The sequence below is a fragment of the Trichosurus vulpecula genome, chromosome 5 (assembly GCF_011100635.1).
Source record: "Trichosurus vulpecula isolate mTriVul1 chromosome 5, mTriVul1.pri, whole genome shotgun sequence".
NCBI classification, from domain to species: domain Eukaryota; kingdom Metazoa; phylum Chordata; class Mammalia; order Diprotodontia; family Phalangeridae; genus Trichosurus; species Trichosurus vulpecula.
In genome coordinates, this window is record NC_050577.1 from 106,662,031 (window position 1) to 106,678,465 (window position 16,435).

The following is a 16,435-nucleotide window of genomic DNA, read 5'->3' on the forward strand; positions in this document are numbered from 1 at the left end:
GAACCTTGTATTGATGAGAGGAGTCAAGTCTATCAAAGTTAGTCCTTATGGATACTGTGTGTCTGTAATCATGTATAATGATCTCCTGGCTCTGCTCCCCTCGCTCAGCATCAGTTCATATAAGTCATTCTAGGTTATAATGAAGTCTGTCTGCTCCTTATTTCTTATAGCACAATAATATTCTATTATATTCATATACCACAATTTGTTTAGCCATTCCCCAATTGATGGGCATCTCCATTTCCAATTCTTTGCCACCACAAAAAGAGCTATATAGCTAGCATTTCTAGCACTAGTGACTAGTAAAATAATACTAGTGACAATGGAGATCCTTGTTTTACTTCTGTCCTTACTGGAAAGGTCTCAAGTTTATTTCCATTACTCATAATAATGGCTCTTTGAGATATATACTATTTACCTTGTCAAGGAAGGATCCATTTATTCTTATGTTTTTTAGTGTTTTTAACAGAAATCAATGTTATATTTTGTCACAAGGATTTTTCTGAATCTATCGATATAACCATATGATTTTTCTTGTTCTTATAATTAAGGTCGTCAATTAAATTTATAGCTTTCCTAATATTGAATGCGATTTGCATTTCTGGTAAAAATCTACCTGGTTTAAAGTGAATAATCTTTGCAAGATGTTTACTTTGCTGATATTTTATTTAAAATTTTTAAACATAAATGTTCATTAAGGATGTTGGTCTGTAGTTTTCTTTCTCTTTTGACTCTCCCTGTTTTAGTTATCAAGACTATATTTGTACATAGAAGGATTTTGTTAGGATCTTATATTTGCCTATTTTTTTTAATTGTTTGGGTATACTGGGATTAACTGTTTTTTGAATAGTTGGTAGAATTCCTTTGTAAATATGTCTGGTACCCTGGAATTGTTTTTCCTTTGGGAGTTTATCTGATGGCTTGTTCAGTTTCCTTTTCTGAGATTTCTTTTCAATGTTATCCTTTGTTTTAACATGGTATTAATTTTGACCTTTGCTGTAACCAACCCAGGATCAGATAGCTAATTCTGAAATGACTCCCATATTGGTAAAGTTATTTTGTTTTTAAAAAAAATTTTCTGTTAACATATAGTTAGTTTCATTTTTTTATGCTGTTGGTGGTATTTACCATCTGAATCTCTTTATAAAAAGTATTCAGCACATATAGGTGTGAGGCTTCTAAGTAACTTGAACATTGGTGTGGGTTTTTTTTCAAGTTCTCACCATTTTATTAAGGTATATGTTAACTTAGTTTGAAGGGTATTGTTAAGTTATTTGTAAAAATAAAAAATGTTTCCACTTCAAATGCCCATAAATTAAAGATTGGCAAATTCAGGTGCATGATTGTACTGCAGTATTCCACAAGAAATGATGAATATGAAAAACACAGAGAAGTCTGGTAAGACTTAAATGAACTGATGCAAAGAGAAGTAAGTAGAACTAGGAAAAGGATATACCCAGTCACTATCACAATGTAAATGAAAAAAGAACAGGAAAAGAAAAATTGAAACTGAAAGCTGTGTAATTAGAATAGCCAAGCCTGATCCCAAAGAAGAGAAGTTGAGAAAATGAATCTGTGTCAGGAGGAATGGCTCTCTGGGGGAGGGAAGGGAGTAGGAAACATTTTGAAAAGAGGTTTTCAGTGGTTTATGAGGTGATATAGCTAACAATTTTCTGTCGTTCCCCTCTGCAATGTTTTGCAGAAGGTGATATAAAAACAAAAGGTAGCAATAAAAACATTTAAAAATGAGTTTCTCTTCATCCTCTACAACAGGTGTTGGTACGTGTAAGTCACAATTATCTTCATCCTGATTTGATTGCTTTTGCGCATCATGAGCATTATAAGTCAAGATGACAGAAGTATCTCATGAAATGATGTTTCTATTGCCTTTGTGTGTATGATTGAAACAATTCTGCCACTTCCTTGATTTGACTCTGAAGCAAACCTATCCTTCCATTGAACACCACTGAGAATGTCACTATGGAGATAGTCCAATACCTCCAGTCATGTACCAATCAATTCATCGGCCATAAAACAAAGACCTCAAATTTGGAATTTGTAGACGGTTTAAAAATCACATGAATCTTAGCAAGTCCTGCCTGTTTTAGAGGAAGCTGGTAGCACAGTGGATAAAGCCCTGGGCCTGGAGTCAGGAAGAGCCAATTCCAAATCTAGCCTTAGCTAGGGCTTCTGAAACTTTTTCCACTCAGGGCCCCTTCAGCGATTTTTAAGCTGTGGGTCCCACGGTTTAAGAAGGGCTTGGAGACAACTACTAGCCACATCAACCTGGGCAAGTCACTTAATCTCTATTTGCCTCTATTTCCTCATCTGTAAAAAGGGAATAGTAACAGCCCCTACCTCAAAGGAGGTAATATTGGTAAAAGCACTTAGCGCCATGTCTGCCACATAGTAGGTGCTTTATAAATGCTTATCCCCTTTCCTTCCCTGTTTTCCCAACACATTGACTTCGGAAGCAGAAGGAGGCCACACGAGACAGAGGACCATTTTGTATTTTTCATTTTTTCCCACAGGTTTCCATGGACGAAGAATTGGTCACACAGCGACCAGCTTTCTGGTGATTAAACTTTCAGTACTTAACTAGGGTGGTCTTTGTACAGCAGACTTGCTCTGTATCTTACCTAGGATCACAGGCTGATGAAGGCTTCCATTTAAGGTTGCTAGGTGATACCACAAATAATAATAATACTATAGCAGTTTTATAGCACTTTAAGATTTGTAACATGCTTTACAAATACCTTATTTTATCCTCATAACAACCTGGCCATCCCCATTTTACAGAAGAGGAAACTGAGGCAGACAGGTTAAGTGATTTGCCTAGGTTCACCTATCTAGTAAGCGTCTGAGGCATAATTTTAGCTCAGGTCTTTCTGGTTCCAGGTCCTGTGGTCTATTACCCACAATCTATCCACCTCACTGCTTTGAGGATTGAGTGCTGAAATCAGTAAGAACTGAGTCAGACAGACACTTACTATGTGACTTGGGTTTTAGGGGAGGCAATCAGGCTTCAGTGACTTGCCCACAGTCACACAACTAGTAAGTGTCAAGTGTCGGAGGCCACATTTGAACTGGGGTCCTCCTGCCTCTAGGGCCCCTGCTCTATCCACTGTACCACCTAGCTGCACAAAGCTGTGGGGCTTTGGGTAGGATGCTTCTTCCCCTCAGTTGCATCATCTGTAAAAGGAGCATAAAAATAAAAGTACCAAAGGTTGTTATGAGTTGATACTCAAGTAGCACTTTGCAAACCCTATTTTGTTCGAAGAGTCCAGGGTCACCCCAACCCACTATGACACAATGATCTCTTAGGGAAGCTGAGTAAGGAGGTAGTCTCCCAGGAAAGGCTGGCCTGCAGCCTTGCCTTTTTTTTTTTTAACTTCACTTTACTGTATTTAATCCGACCAATTAGAAATTCATTTGGATTAATAAACATACTCTTTAAAAAAATACAAATACCTCTGGGAGGATTAAAGGACTTTCACATAGTGCGAATTGATCAAATCACATTAATCCTGCAGCACTGAGGAAATAGGACTTTTGATTGGGGGATAAGTCAGAGCTGAGTGAGGTGCCAAAATTGGAGATTTAAGCCAACTTGAGAGCCCTGAGTTCCTGGAGCTCTGCTAGATTGTCCTGGAAAAAAACCAATCACCCTTATTTCAATTTCTGCCCACTTCTGACCTTTAGAGCCCAGAAAAAGCAGAAGAAACTTTTCCTTCTCTTCTTCTTGCAATACTTGCAGCTCCCCCGACCCCCGCTCTCCCCAGCCCCCACGTAGCCTGCTACTAATAGTTACTGCAGTATAGCTACATTTTGGATCACGTAGAACTTTGTGAGCCGACCTGCGGAGCTAATCAGCATTTAAAGCTTTGTTTCTGCCGGAGAATGTATCCCTAGCTCCAAAGCCCCGAACTCTCGGAACACAACGGTCTGAGCCTGAGCTGCCTCTCCCCAGCACCCAGCACCGTTAGTTCGGGCGTAGTGACTACTTGTTGCATTGAGCTGCGTGAGACTGTCATTCGATGACTTACAGCGGAGAAAGAGTTAAATTTTAAAAAGAGGGAGGGAGACCAGCAGAAGGTCCTGTTTACTGTAGTTCCTCCGAGTCCATCAAGTATTCAGAGACATAGGTTGCCGTAGTAACTGAGTCTGTTCTTCAGCCAGCTCGAGATTAGCTCACTGGAAAAGAGTCAGGATGGGTCAGGCTAGGCAAGGGTGGGAAGAGAGACAGAGGGGGAGGAGGAGGAGGAGGAGGGGAGAAAGGAGGGGGAGGGGGCGGGAGGGGAGGGGAAGGGGGAGGGAAGGGGTGGAATGAACGTCACAAGAGATAGTCACAAAGTCAGGAAAGGAAAGGAAAAGAAAGAGGAAGGGGGGGGGGAACACCCAGGAGGACTCCCGAGCAAGAGAGGAAAAAAAAAAAGGAACCCACCCGGCTGCAAGCAAAGAAGGTCCTTTCAAAGCGGGGGGAATGAATCGGCCGCAAAGGCAGCAAGTCCTATGGCTGTGAGAGAGGAAGGGGCCGGTGGGGGAAAGAAGCCGGAGAGAAGGGAAAGAAAGATTTCCCGTGCATTGTGAGAGCCTCCAGTAACAAAAGGGCGGAGGGTCGGGGAGCCATGCAGCCCGATGCTGCTGCCTCCACCTCCTCCTCCCCTCCTGCAGCTGGGTCCCGGCTGGACGCCACAAGAATGAACCGTGGGCGGCGAGGAGCCCAGCTGGGGGCCCTGGCAGCGAGCAAGGTGAGTGAGCAGACGAGAGTTAGGGTCGCCGCCCTAGACTCGAGCCCCCTCGGGCTAGTCATTGTAGGGAGAGCAAAGCCGCGGGACCCCGGGAGGGGAGGGAGGGAGGGAAGTGGGGGGAGAGAGAGGAAATGGCCAAGCTCGACTTGCGGAGCTTGGGACTGGAGGAACTCCCCAGTTGGGAGTGGGCTCAGCCCAGCAGGCTGCCTCTGGGGTGGATATTTGGAAAAGACGTGTGTGTGTGTGTGTGTGTAAAGATGAAGCTAGGTGAAAGCTATCATACACCTTTTTGGGTGGGGGCGGGGCAGGGAGGGCAGTGGTCGGTAGGGCTAGACTGAGTGATTTTTACACTAGGGAAGCCAGCTGTTCCACGGGCACCAATGTCTGGAGCCAGAGGGACTTGAAAAGGGACCCTCCTCCCCCAATCCTGAGGTAGAAGGAAGGGATAGGGAGGAGGGCTGAGGCTCCTGAAATTCAAAGGTGACAAAAAGAACATAGTGGGCATCCATTCCCCCAGCACCTGTGTCAGAGCTTTTGGTGCTTTGATTCTTGCGAGAGCAGGGCTTTTCAAAGTGGAAATGAGAAATGGTTTCCCTTTGTGTTTCTGGCTTTTGTTTTTTTCTCATTCTGAGAATAAAGGTGAGTTCTGACCAAGCGACACAGGATATAATATTGAGGAGATTTACTCAGAGCTGAGCGTTGCGTGGACCTTGGCAAAGCAATGGCATCTTTAGTGGTAATAGCTAAGCTGTGGGCATTTGTGCAGAAGCTGGGCAGTTTATTCCCTTTGAGCACCAAAGCAGGAGTTCAGTAGCTCCTTGTTATGAGAGTGGCAGAGAAACAGGATAACATGCTAACGACCTTCTAACACCATTTAGTTAGTGAAGTGCCTATAGTAAGTAGTGCCTTTTTTAGGATTTTTGTTATGCAGCCCTTGAACCCTTTGTCCTCACTGAGGTCAAGTATAACAAGCAGTTAAGCGCTTTTTGTGTGTGTGTGTACAAAGGCTCTGTACTTTTGTGTATAAGGGATACTGTGATGAAAACAAAACACAGCCCATACTCTCCAGCAGCTTATATTCTAAAGGGGGGGAGGGACAGGGAGATATAGCTTGTAAACAGATAAGTCAATATAAGATGAGGCGAAGAGCCCTAAAAGGTAGGACGATCTGAAGCCAGATCCCTAAAGAAAGCTAAGAATTCTAAGATGCAGAGGTGAAATGTGAAAGAATGAACGTCCTTCTTTTCCCATCAGCCCAAAGTATCCCATACGTCAGCCTTAGGCTGAAGACTGCTTTGGGGCTGGGTCCTGTTGGATGGAGAGAGCAGGCTCTTGAAACTCAGGACTAAACAGAGACTTTGCTCAGCAAAGGGGTCATGAGAAGACTGAAGAAGGGGGAGACTAGCCTCTTGCACTTTAGGAAAGACAAGCTTTAAATAACAGAAGGATTGAAATCATTTTTTTAGACTATGGTAAGGGCAAAATAGAATGGAATCCATATCAAGGAAGCCACTGGAGTCAAGCAGATTGTGTGACATTTTGGCAACAAATTTGGGTCTAGGGTTTTTGGCCACTGAGGTAAAAAAAGGATAGTGGTTCTGGAATTTTCACTTTTCAACAGCCAAAAATAGGAAAAATTAGTTTTCATGAAAAAACCCTTCATGGAGATAAAGGAGGAATTTGGTGCACAGATCTTTTTAAAAGGGCACAGTGACATAATGGATACTTTCATCCTCACTGTGACCTCCAGTCCTTCATCTTTGCTCTGGTCTCCCTTTCCTCCCTTCATAGTCTTGACCTTACAAATTGACTAATCCATCATGGTTTACTACATTTTGCACCCTTGGCTCTCTGCTCCCCATCCTGCTCTGCCAATTTTCAACCTTGGATCATCCCCACCATCCATCTTCTCCAGTACTTTGGGAATCTAAATCTTAGGATTTAAAGCACAAGGAGACCTCAGAGATCATCTAGTCCAATCCCATTTTACAGATGAGGAAACTGAGGCAGAGAAGTGAAATGACTTGGTGAAGGTAGGTCCACCACGAATTTGTTATCTCCACTGGACACTCACTACTGCATGACATCTTTGATTTTCTTTCATTAATGCTATTTTGTTCTCTTTAGTTATTTTTTCAAACTTCTATTCTCATGCCACCCACACCAATCTAAGACCTCTCTCTACTAAGAAAATGGAGACCATTTGTCTTGAACTTCCTCATCTCCCCTTTGCCATACATCGAAACTCTATACATCTCTAAACAAATGACTCCAAAATGTGTATATATATACAGCACATTCTTCTGAGCATTGCACTGCTCAAGAGTCATCTCTTACACTGGACCTTTCCTGGTTCTCTTCCCCCTCACCCCAGTTATTACTGCTATCTCCTTGAAATTATTTTGTATGAATTTGTATAGATGAGGTAGTGTGTTACAATTGATGAAGAGCTCAGACCTTATAGTTTTCAAGACCAGGGTTCAAGTCTCACCTCTGATACATAGTGTCCTCATGACCCTGGTCAAGTCACTTAACTTTTATATGCCCTACGTACCTCTCTAAGACTGTAAGTTGCATAGAAGGTATTGATTTGTATTGATAAAAGTTGTTTATAACCAGGAATTTCCTACATGAATTTAAGTCCAGGTTGGTTTTTTTTTAATTCTCTATTTACTTATCTGTCTATACATTCTGTCTCTTAATAAAATGTAAGCACTTTGAGAGTAGGTACTGTTTGATTTTTGCCTTTCTTTCAAACCTAAAGGAGACCCTGACAACAGGCAAAATATGGAATAGATTAGGAAAGCTTGGGTCAGTGTCAAGCAGGTGGGTAGTCTAAGGGTACACAGCTAGAGTTCTAGAGTTCACATCTAGGAGCAAAGAGGAGAGAATAGAACCCAGACTGGGAGATGAAAGATAGCATGTTAACATCTGGTAAGTCAGCACAACCGAGCTATGGCTTTTGATCCCCAGACGGGGCTAAATGTGCCTTCTGGGTGTGGGGTGGATAAGTACTAGCATATATATACACATACATACATACATATATATACACACACACACATACATATATACATATATATACATACACACATACATACACATATATATACACACACACATACATATACATATATGTATACACATATTTTTAATAGGATCATAGACTTAAAGTTAGAAGGGACTTCAGAGGCCATTTAGTTCAACCCCTTCATTTTACAGATAAAGAAACTGAGGCCCAGTGAATTTAAGTGACTTGCCAAAAGTCACACACAACAGAAGTGGGATTGGAACACAGGACCTCTCACTCCAAAGCCAGTGCTCCATGGGTGCTGTTTGCAAGGCCTGGTTCTGCAAGTGCTTATGGCTTGTACTGGCAGAGTAATAAAAGGGCCAAGCTCGCCACAGGGGTTCTGCCAAGTTTAAACACCAAGATTATATAGTCCGGGCACTTGGTTTGCTGAAAGCATAAATTAATACAGAGATAGAACTTGGACACTCTAGATTAGTTCTTAACCTTTTATGCATCATGGACCTCTGGGGCAGTGTCTCAGGATGCTTATAAGCCCCTTCTCAGAATAATGTTTTTAAATTCATAAAATGTAAAGCATTAAAAAGAAAACTAGTTCTGTTGAAATAGAGTTATCAGAACATTTTAACAAACAAGTCCACAGATGTGCTGGCCTCCCCCTCCTCTCTTTTCGCAGAGCCTCAGTTCTAGATGAATTGGTAGTTCTTATTCATTTCACGGTTAGGTGTCTTGAATAAGACACCCGACAGTGATTGACTCAACTTCAATTCAAAATTAAATCTCTGCCAGGTTCCTACAGTACAGATCCTTTCTACTATTGGCTAAAGAAAAAGGCACAAATAAATTTTGGATACTTGACATCAGAAGCTTTAGCAACTAAAAAGAGCAAGGCTCACCTCTACCATGAGATTGGTTTTTAAGTGAGCTTCCAGCCTCACAGTTAAAATCAGGTGAGAAGTGGTAAACATGTATGCAGAAGGTACTTCAGGACAGCAGTTCTTAAAGTGTGAGTCTCTGAAACTGCTTCAGTAGGTACTAGTTTCATATGGGCTTGACATGGACAGAGCCAGTCTTAGGCACTGTGAAGCGATCTGAGTTTGCTTTCCAATGCCCTTGCACCTTTCAGTACTTTTCTCTTCCCTCTTGGCATCCATGGTGACCTGTCTTCTTTAGACACTATCACACTCTGCACCTCTCTCTCCCCTCTGCCTCCTACCAAAACTTTCCTCATTTGTGCCTAAGCTTTTATCAAGGTAGAAGGATTCTGACAATCTAATTCAATTAAAAAGGTGTAAATGACGTGTTAGATTAATATATTATCCCTTCCAAGAAGGTTTGCATTTTAACTGGAGGGATGGGGGGATGGGAGAAGTACCTCATTAAGTCATTGGTTCCCAGTCGTTTCAGTATGAGGACCCCTTTTTAATAAGGACTACTCCCCCTTAGTGCCATTAGTATCCATGATTATGAAAATCTGTGGAAACCCAAAGTTCCCATGAATTCAGTCATAGTTTTACATGGATTCCTATTTCATTAATCATAATCTTCATATAATTGAAAAATAATTATACTTATATGTGAGATGCATTATTTATTCAGCCTGCTGAAGTATGTTGGCTTATTATACTGAATCATTTAATGGGATAGTTAGTGCTGTGTTTCAGAGAAAGGAAGTCTGGTGGATGCCCTGAAAGGTTCAACCCTTGATCTGATTTCACATTGAGCTAGTTTCATTATTTACATTTCGAAGCAACAGGTGCAGAACATCCACTTTCCTGAACATATGCCATAAAAAAAGCATTAGGTACTTCCTAATTTTCCCCAAAAGTTCTAATACTTATAATAAATATGAAGACAAAAGTTAGCTAGGTGCTTTTATGTAAAGATTTGTTTTTCACTTGCCTGTTTGATCGTTCATTTAATCATTCATTCATTCATTTTAAAAATTGGATCTTCCTTTCTGGACAAGACTGGAACTGATAAGATGGCCCCACTCTGTTTAGTGTGAGAGTTTTGACCTGTTCCATTTCCAACATGGACCATTCTTTCATTCTTAGGGAGTCTAGTAGCCCCCCTGCTCCCTGGGGTTCACCACATTAAGGCCAAACTTAGTGCAGATGCCCAATCAGTTTAGTCCCCTGAAGCTCAGAACTCCCAAATTTAAGAGACACACCACCCTCAGCTTCCCTTGGTAGCTGGAATTCTAGGCACCTGGAATTATAGACAACCCACCACGCCCAGTTTGCAGATTTGTTTTAAAGAATTTTTTCCTAATTGGGCACAAATAAAGCTTCAATAACTAAAAAACTGACACAAACCCCAATGTACATTTTCGGAGTTGGAAATGACTTCAGTGGGCATCTGATCCAACTCATTCCTGAAAAGGAGCCCCCTTTACAATATCTCCATCAGGGGGTCAATCAGCCTTCTCTTGGAGCCCTGCAGTGAGAGGGAAATGATGACCCCTCAAGGCAGCCCATTCTACTTTGGAAGTTTTTCTGAGATTGGATCTGCCTCTTTACAACAAGATTATCTCTTGTTGCCTAGTTGTGGTTGCTCCTCTTCAAGGAGACAGCCGCCTGGCCCCCCCTCTCCTCCAGGCCACCCATCCTCAGTTCCTGGCACTGATCTTTGTAACACATGAACCATAGGAAGCCGTTTACTATCCCAGGTAACCTCCTTTAGACTTCCCTGGTTTGTCATTGTCATTCTGAAGAGTCCACAGTCCCACTATTCATGCCGCATATTTTATTCCTAACTAAAATCGAGATGATAATGCTTCATGGTCTTGGGAATTTCTGCATCTCTTGCATTAACTTCATAGGACCCTACTGGGGTCCAAGTGTTGAGAACTGCTACTTTAATCCAAAACAGTGAACCTTCCATTGTGGAATTGTAGGTACCTCAGGAGTCCAATTGGGGTAGTATTTTGGGGGTGGGGAGGGAAAGAAGGCCTTCCTGCTACTTTCCAAATCATACTGGATTGTAATAATAATAGCTCATGTTTATATAGTGCTTTACATTTCATAAAGCACTTTATATACACTGTGATTATCTTATTTGCTCAAATGGACAGCTGCCTGTTTTGCCTTTGGGTAATACTGGCCCTAAATGTGAGAGCATAAGACAGTGGCTATGCTTTTCTCTCTGGTGTGAATCTCTTTGAAAACAGTGCCTTATTCCCATTTTTAATAATATTAAATGCCATCTGTGAGCCAGACAAAGATAAGGAGAGTCTCTGACCTCAAAGAGCATCAGTCAGTCAACAAACATTTATTAAGCACTTATGTGCCAAGCACTGGGGATACAAATAACAACTAAGCATACAAAGAGATTTCCAAGGAGGAAGAGCTAGCAATGGGGAGATGAGGTAGGAGAGCTAGAATGTATGAAGTGGCCCCAGAGCTGAGCCTTGAAGGGAGTTAGGGATGCCGAAAAGGCAGAGATGAGGAGGGAGAGCATTTGTAACTTGTGCAGAGGTACAGAGATGGGAATGCTGTGTATAGCAGCAAGTCAGTTGGGTGAAAACAACACCTGCGAGGAGTAGTAATGTGGACTCAATCTGGAAACACTGGCTGGAGCCAGATCGTAAAGAGTTTTAAATGCCAAACAGACTGCTTGGCGTTTTATGCTAGAGGCAACAGGGAGGGGTTGAAGTTTTTCAAGCTGAGTAGTGACATGGGGAGACCTTTGCTTTAGGAAAGTCATTTTGGCAGCTGAGTGAAGAATGGCATAAAGAGGGGAGAGACTGGCGGGAGGGAGACCGAGTAGAAGGCTGTGGAAATAGTCCTCATGAGGGGGGATGGGATGGATCAGGGTGCTGACTGTGTGAGGACAAAGAAGGGAGTAATATGTGGGGGTCGATTTGATAAGAATTGACAACTGATTGAACATGGAGGGTAAGGAAGAGTTGGAGGATGACTCTGAAGTAACAAACCTGGGTCAGTGGAAGGATGACGGTTCCCTTCACAGAAATTTTGAGGCCTTAGAGCCATATTATGTAGCATCTTTTGCCCACAGGTGGAAAAATTTGGAGAACCAATGCTCTGGAGTAGTGGTTCTCAAACTTTTCCCCTTTATACTGTTTAAAATTATTGCAGACTCCCCAAAAAACTTTTGTTTATGTAGGTTATATCTACCAATATTTACCGTATTTGAAATTAATATTAATATTTGAAATTAAAAGCATGTTATTATGAAAATGGTTTTTATCTCAGAGACCCCTTGAAAGGGTTTTGGGGACCCCATGGAATTCTGGAACTGCTGTTTTGGAATATTGTTGTATTGGCCTACCTAATGCCATTTAAAATTTTTATTCTATCAAATCCCTCTTTCTCACTGTTCCCAAACCAAATTGTTCCAGAATCCTCAAGAGTGGAAAGCCTCAACTCTTATGAGGAAAATAAAATTTGTAAAGGCTATGCAAGATGAAAACATTATACTTGTGGTGGATGGGAGGGAAGTCTCTCACACACACACTGTGGCTGTTCTTCCCTTCTATTTCCTTTGCATGATTCCCAAATGGAAAGATTGACAAGCACATTTTTTCCTTTAAATTATATGGAGCAAAAGGAATAATAAATTGAAAAACCAGAACCCAATTTCAAGTTTTAAGGTTATAATATATACATATGTGTGTATACACTCTGTGTGTGTTTATGTGTGCACATATACACATAAACACACACACAGTTTCTTGCTAGAAAGCAGCAATGGGGCAGGGGAGCCACTTCTATCTCTATTAGATCCCTCCTCTGTGGCTAGAGAATCTCATGTTCCATGTACCCATCTTTTATCAGGAAGAGACTTTACTTTGAAATTTTACCTCCTCACACTGTCACCTCCAGCTCCAGGTTTTCTTTTTTTGTTGTTGGTTGGGGTGGCCACTTCTAGGATGGGCTAGGCAACTTTATGTAACTCTTGAGCAGTAAGATCCCATAGAGCCTTCATCCTATGGATCAGGGAGGTTGATGTCCATGACTTCTTCAGATAAGGTGACCAGATGTATACCATACAGAATTTCCTAAAAGTCTTCATGCAGTTTTAAGCTATTAAAGCTTTTAGAACACCATGTATTTTGGCAGAAAAGTCCCTCATGTTATTCCTAATCCACCACACCTTACCCTAAAAAATTCAAAAGTTAATTATGCTGCTTTTTTCCTCAGTATAGTCACACAGCTAGTAAGTGTAACAACCCAACATAGGACTCCATGAATAATAACTTCCTTTGTGCTTCTAATGTCTTAAAGTAGTGAAGCTAGGGTTACTGTTTCGTAGATGGCATAACTGCGACCCAGAGGGGTTAAGTGATTTGTCCAGGATCACCCAGCAAGTCAAGGTTAAAAACCTAGGTCCTGTGATTCCCACCCTGCTCTAATGGAAAAGAATACTGATGATAGTTGTGGAGAAAGAGTTGTTTTCCTGTGGTTTGGTTTGGCAAATTTGGACATGGTTCAGGGGTGGGATAGGATGGAAGACATTCTTAGAACTCACACAGTGCGCAGAAATATTTAGTTACTCCTCTGCGGCCAGGAACTGTGACAGAGAAAGAGACCAACAGTTTATCCCATGTAGGATAGGGGAAAGAGCACCGGACTTGGAGTTAGGAGATCTGGTTTTCAGGCCTAGTTGGTCTCACTGGCTGTGTGACCTTAGGCAAGTCACTTAACCTTAACAAAGACTTTAATTTCTAATATGAATATTAATATATAATATAGTAAATATTGATAGTAACTTTTAAGAGTATTAAAGGGTCCTGATACCAAAAAGTTTGAAAATTGCTGTTCTTATCCATAAAATGGAAAAAAGGTCCACCTTTCCTATCTCACAGGATGGTTGGGAGGAGCAAATGAAAACGGGAAAGTGCTTTGCAGAGTATTATACAAACGGAAGTTAGTATATCTTGGTCAGGGGCCAGGGGAGGAAGGCATGACAGAGCTCTCTTGAACAGTTTACAAAACCCTTAACTTTCTCTATCCCTCTTCTATCCCCACTTAAGAAATATTAGTCTGTGCTGGCTCTCAAGGGCTGTGCAAGCTTCTTGACATGGTTGAGTAGTGGAAACAGCATTGGATTTAGCATCAGGAGCCTTGGGTTGAAATCCTGGCTCTGTGTGACCTTAAGCAAGTCACTTAATCGACTTCCTCCTTTGTGAAAGGGGGGGACTTGACTAGATGACCTCTTGATTCCTTCCAGGTTGAAATCTATGATCTTATAATCCTTATACTGTAGGGGAGACAGTCTGCTCTGGTTTAGAATGAGGTGGGGGGGGGACTTCTGACCCACACTCTTAAGTTCCCTTCCTCCCACAGTGCTTGCTCAGTCTTCCATTGAATGTGCTGTTCTATTTCGCCATCTGTGCTAGTGTTATCTAACAAATATAACCAAGCTCCCAGGACATCAAAGAGTCCCTGACCGTCTCTGTTTAGCCCTCAGCTGGACAGAGGCATCTCATGGAGTGAAAAGACATGAGAAAAGAGGAATCCTCTTAACGCAGCCCAAGATGAACGGGCCAGAAATAACCATAGGGGAGACAAGACCCCGGTTCTGCAGATTTGGCAAGGAGGAGATTCTATTCAACACGCTCTGGCTTCTAGCAAACCGGTAATGGTAGCCAAACTTACTGATGGAGGGCAGAGAGGATTGAGATCGCATCAGGAAAGGGGCCAGAGTGTGCACAGGAAGCTCTTACACAGATTTTCAACATGCCCCAGGGTTATGTGTCTACAAAGTTTTAGGAGGTTAGAGAAAGAAGGGGGCTACTTTAGGATGCTTGCTGACAGATCAGTGGAGGAAATGTCTGCCACGTGAGAGTCAGCGTGACATAGTGGATATTTAGCCGGCCTTTAAATCAGGAAAAATCCAGATAAATGCTGGCTGGGTAACTCTGGGCCAGTCATTTGACCTCTCGGTGTCCAAGCTAACTCTCTAAGAAGATAAATTGCACAGAAGGTGCTGATCCGCTTTTGTAGAGGACTGCTTACCTGGAATTCCTTACACTTATGAAATCACATATCTAGTTTAAGGGAAGAAAAGAAATAGCTGCTGGGAGACAGTTATTGTTATTATAATTGACACTAATACAAAGCGTCTTTACATAGCTGATCTCATTTAAACTTCACATGAAGTAGGTCCTGTAGGGTTTATTATTCCCATTTAACAGGTGAGCAAACTGAGGCTCATAGAGGTTATGTGACTTACCTGTGGTCATGCAGCTGATGTGTTCCAGATCAGAGTAAGGTGTCCTGTACTCATGATTTCCACTTCTTCATTCAATACCTTAACCCTCTGTCTTGCTTATCAGGCATCAGCCTCACAGTCACACCAATGACCCCTGATCCTAAATCCATTGGGTCTTTTCTCTCTACTCTCATCCTCCTTGGCCTCTGCAGCATTTGACACTGTTGACCACCACCACCTCTTTTTTCTTCTTCTTCCCCCTTTTCCCCCCTCCTCCTCCGTCTCCTTCTCCAAACTATCTCTTCTTAGCTCCTTTGATACGATACGTAACTGACTCTCCTCCTAATTTATTCCCTTCGATGGAGCCTGATCTTCCTCCCATTCATCCAACACTTTGGATAGAATAGCTACTGTGCTCTTTTCTGTGCCAGGCTGTACTGAAACAAATGGTAGGCTGTTTGAATCCCTTAACCAAATGGAAAGAGGCCTGTCTGAGGTTTCACGGATAGGGAGAGGGACCCTTGGCTGATAGATTGCCTCGGCCAGTCAGAGCTCATTCTGTATCCAGCTGTTCTGGGGAGGGACCCCTTAAATCAAGAACTCAAGGGACTCTTGTTCAAGTAGTGATTTAAATTGTCTTTCAACCAAAGTAGTGACTGAGATTGTTCAGAGGATAGATAGTATGGCAGAATGCTTCCTTCCCAAAAGGTCTATGTGAATTTACAGTGACTCTTATCCTGATGGTAAATAAAGTAATGGTTTTGAGGAGAGTAGTTTTGACCTGGAAGCAAGGAGTGCCTTTGGAGCTGAGCCAGAAAAGATCTTGCTTCCTCTGGGACCAAGTTGACTAAGAGAAAAAGTTCAGGGATAGAACTAGGGTTCCTTTAAAGGTTAATGAGAAAGTAATAAGAAGGCGAGTACTGACAAAAGAGTATTTGAAAAACCCTTTCGGACTTGCAAAATGTTTTACGTGTAATAATTGATAGGACCAGAGGATAGTCGATCTAAATCTGGCAGGAACCTCCAAGGCCATTTAGTCTAAACCCTCTCATTTTACAGATGTGATGACTATGGCCCAGGCGTTTAAATGAACCAAAGGTCGCACATTTGGTCCTCACAACAATCCTGTGAGTGGGAATTGTTTTAAAAGGCTAAATTTTTATTTACGTCTGTATATTATGTTTGTACACATCTATATAATATATATTACATATGTCATACAAAATATAGATATATACATATATACGTGTCTCTGTATGTGTGTGTATATAACTAGATGTATACATATACCTAGTTCATGCATAGTTGGAATACCAAGTTTTCTTCATGGGGATATAAGATTGACTGTGCCAGGAGGAACAGAGCTGAGTGGAGGGAAGACCTCAGTGGTAAGAGCAGGATTCCATTCTGGCCTCTAGAGCCTTCCACAACTTGGCTCCCACCTGCTTTCTAGTATAATTTCCTATCTTCACCT

The 16,435-nt window shown here is 41.9% G+C and overlaps 1 protein-coding gene across 2 annotated transcripts in view; it reads left to right on the top strand.

Moving 5' to 3' along the window:
* Positions 1-4,268: 4,268 nt before the first annotated feature.
* The window catches only part of DENND2A (DENN domain containing 2A), a 120,863-nt gene continuing 108,696 nt past the window's right edge, over positions 4,269-16,435 (top strand). Inside the window, exon 1 of one of the 2 annotated variants that reach the window (XM_036761772.1) lies at positions 4,269-4,751. The gene's annotated coding sequence lies outside the window, so the exon portion shown is untranslated. The remainder of the gene's footprint in view (positions 4,752-16,435) is intronic. The other variant, XM_036761770.1, reaches the window with a different exon arrangement.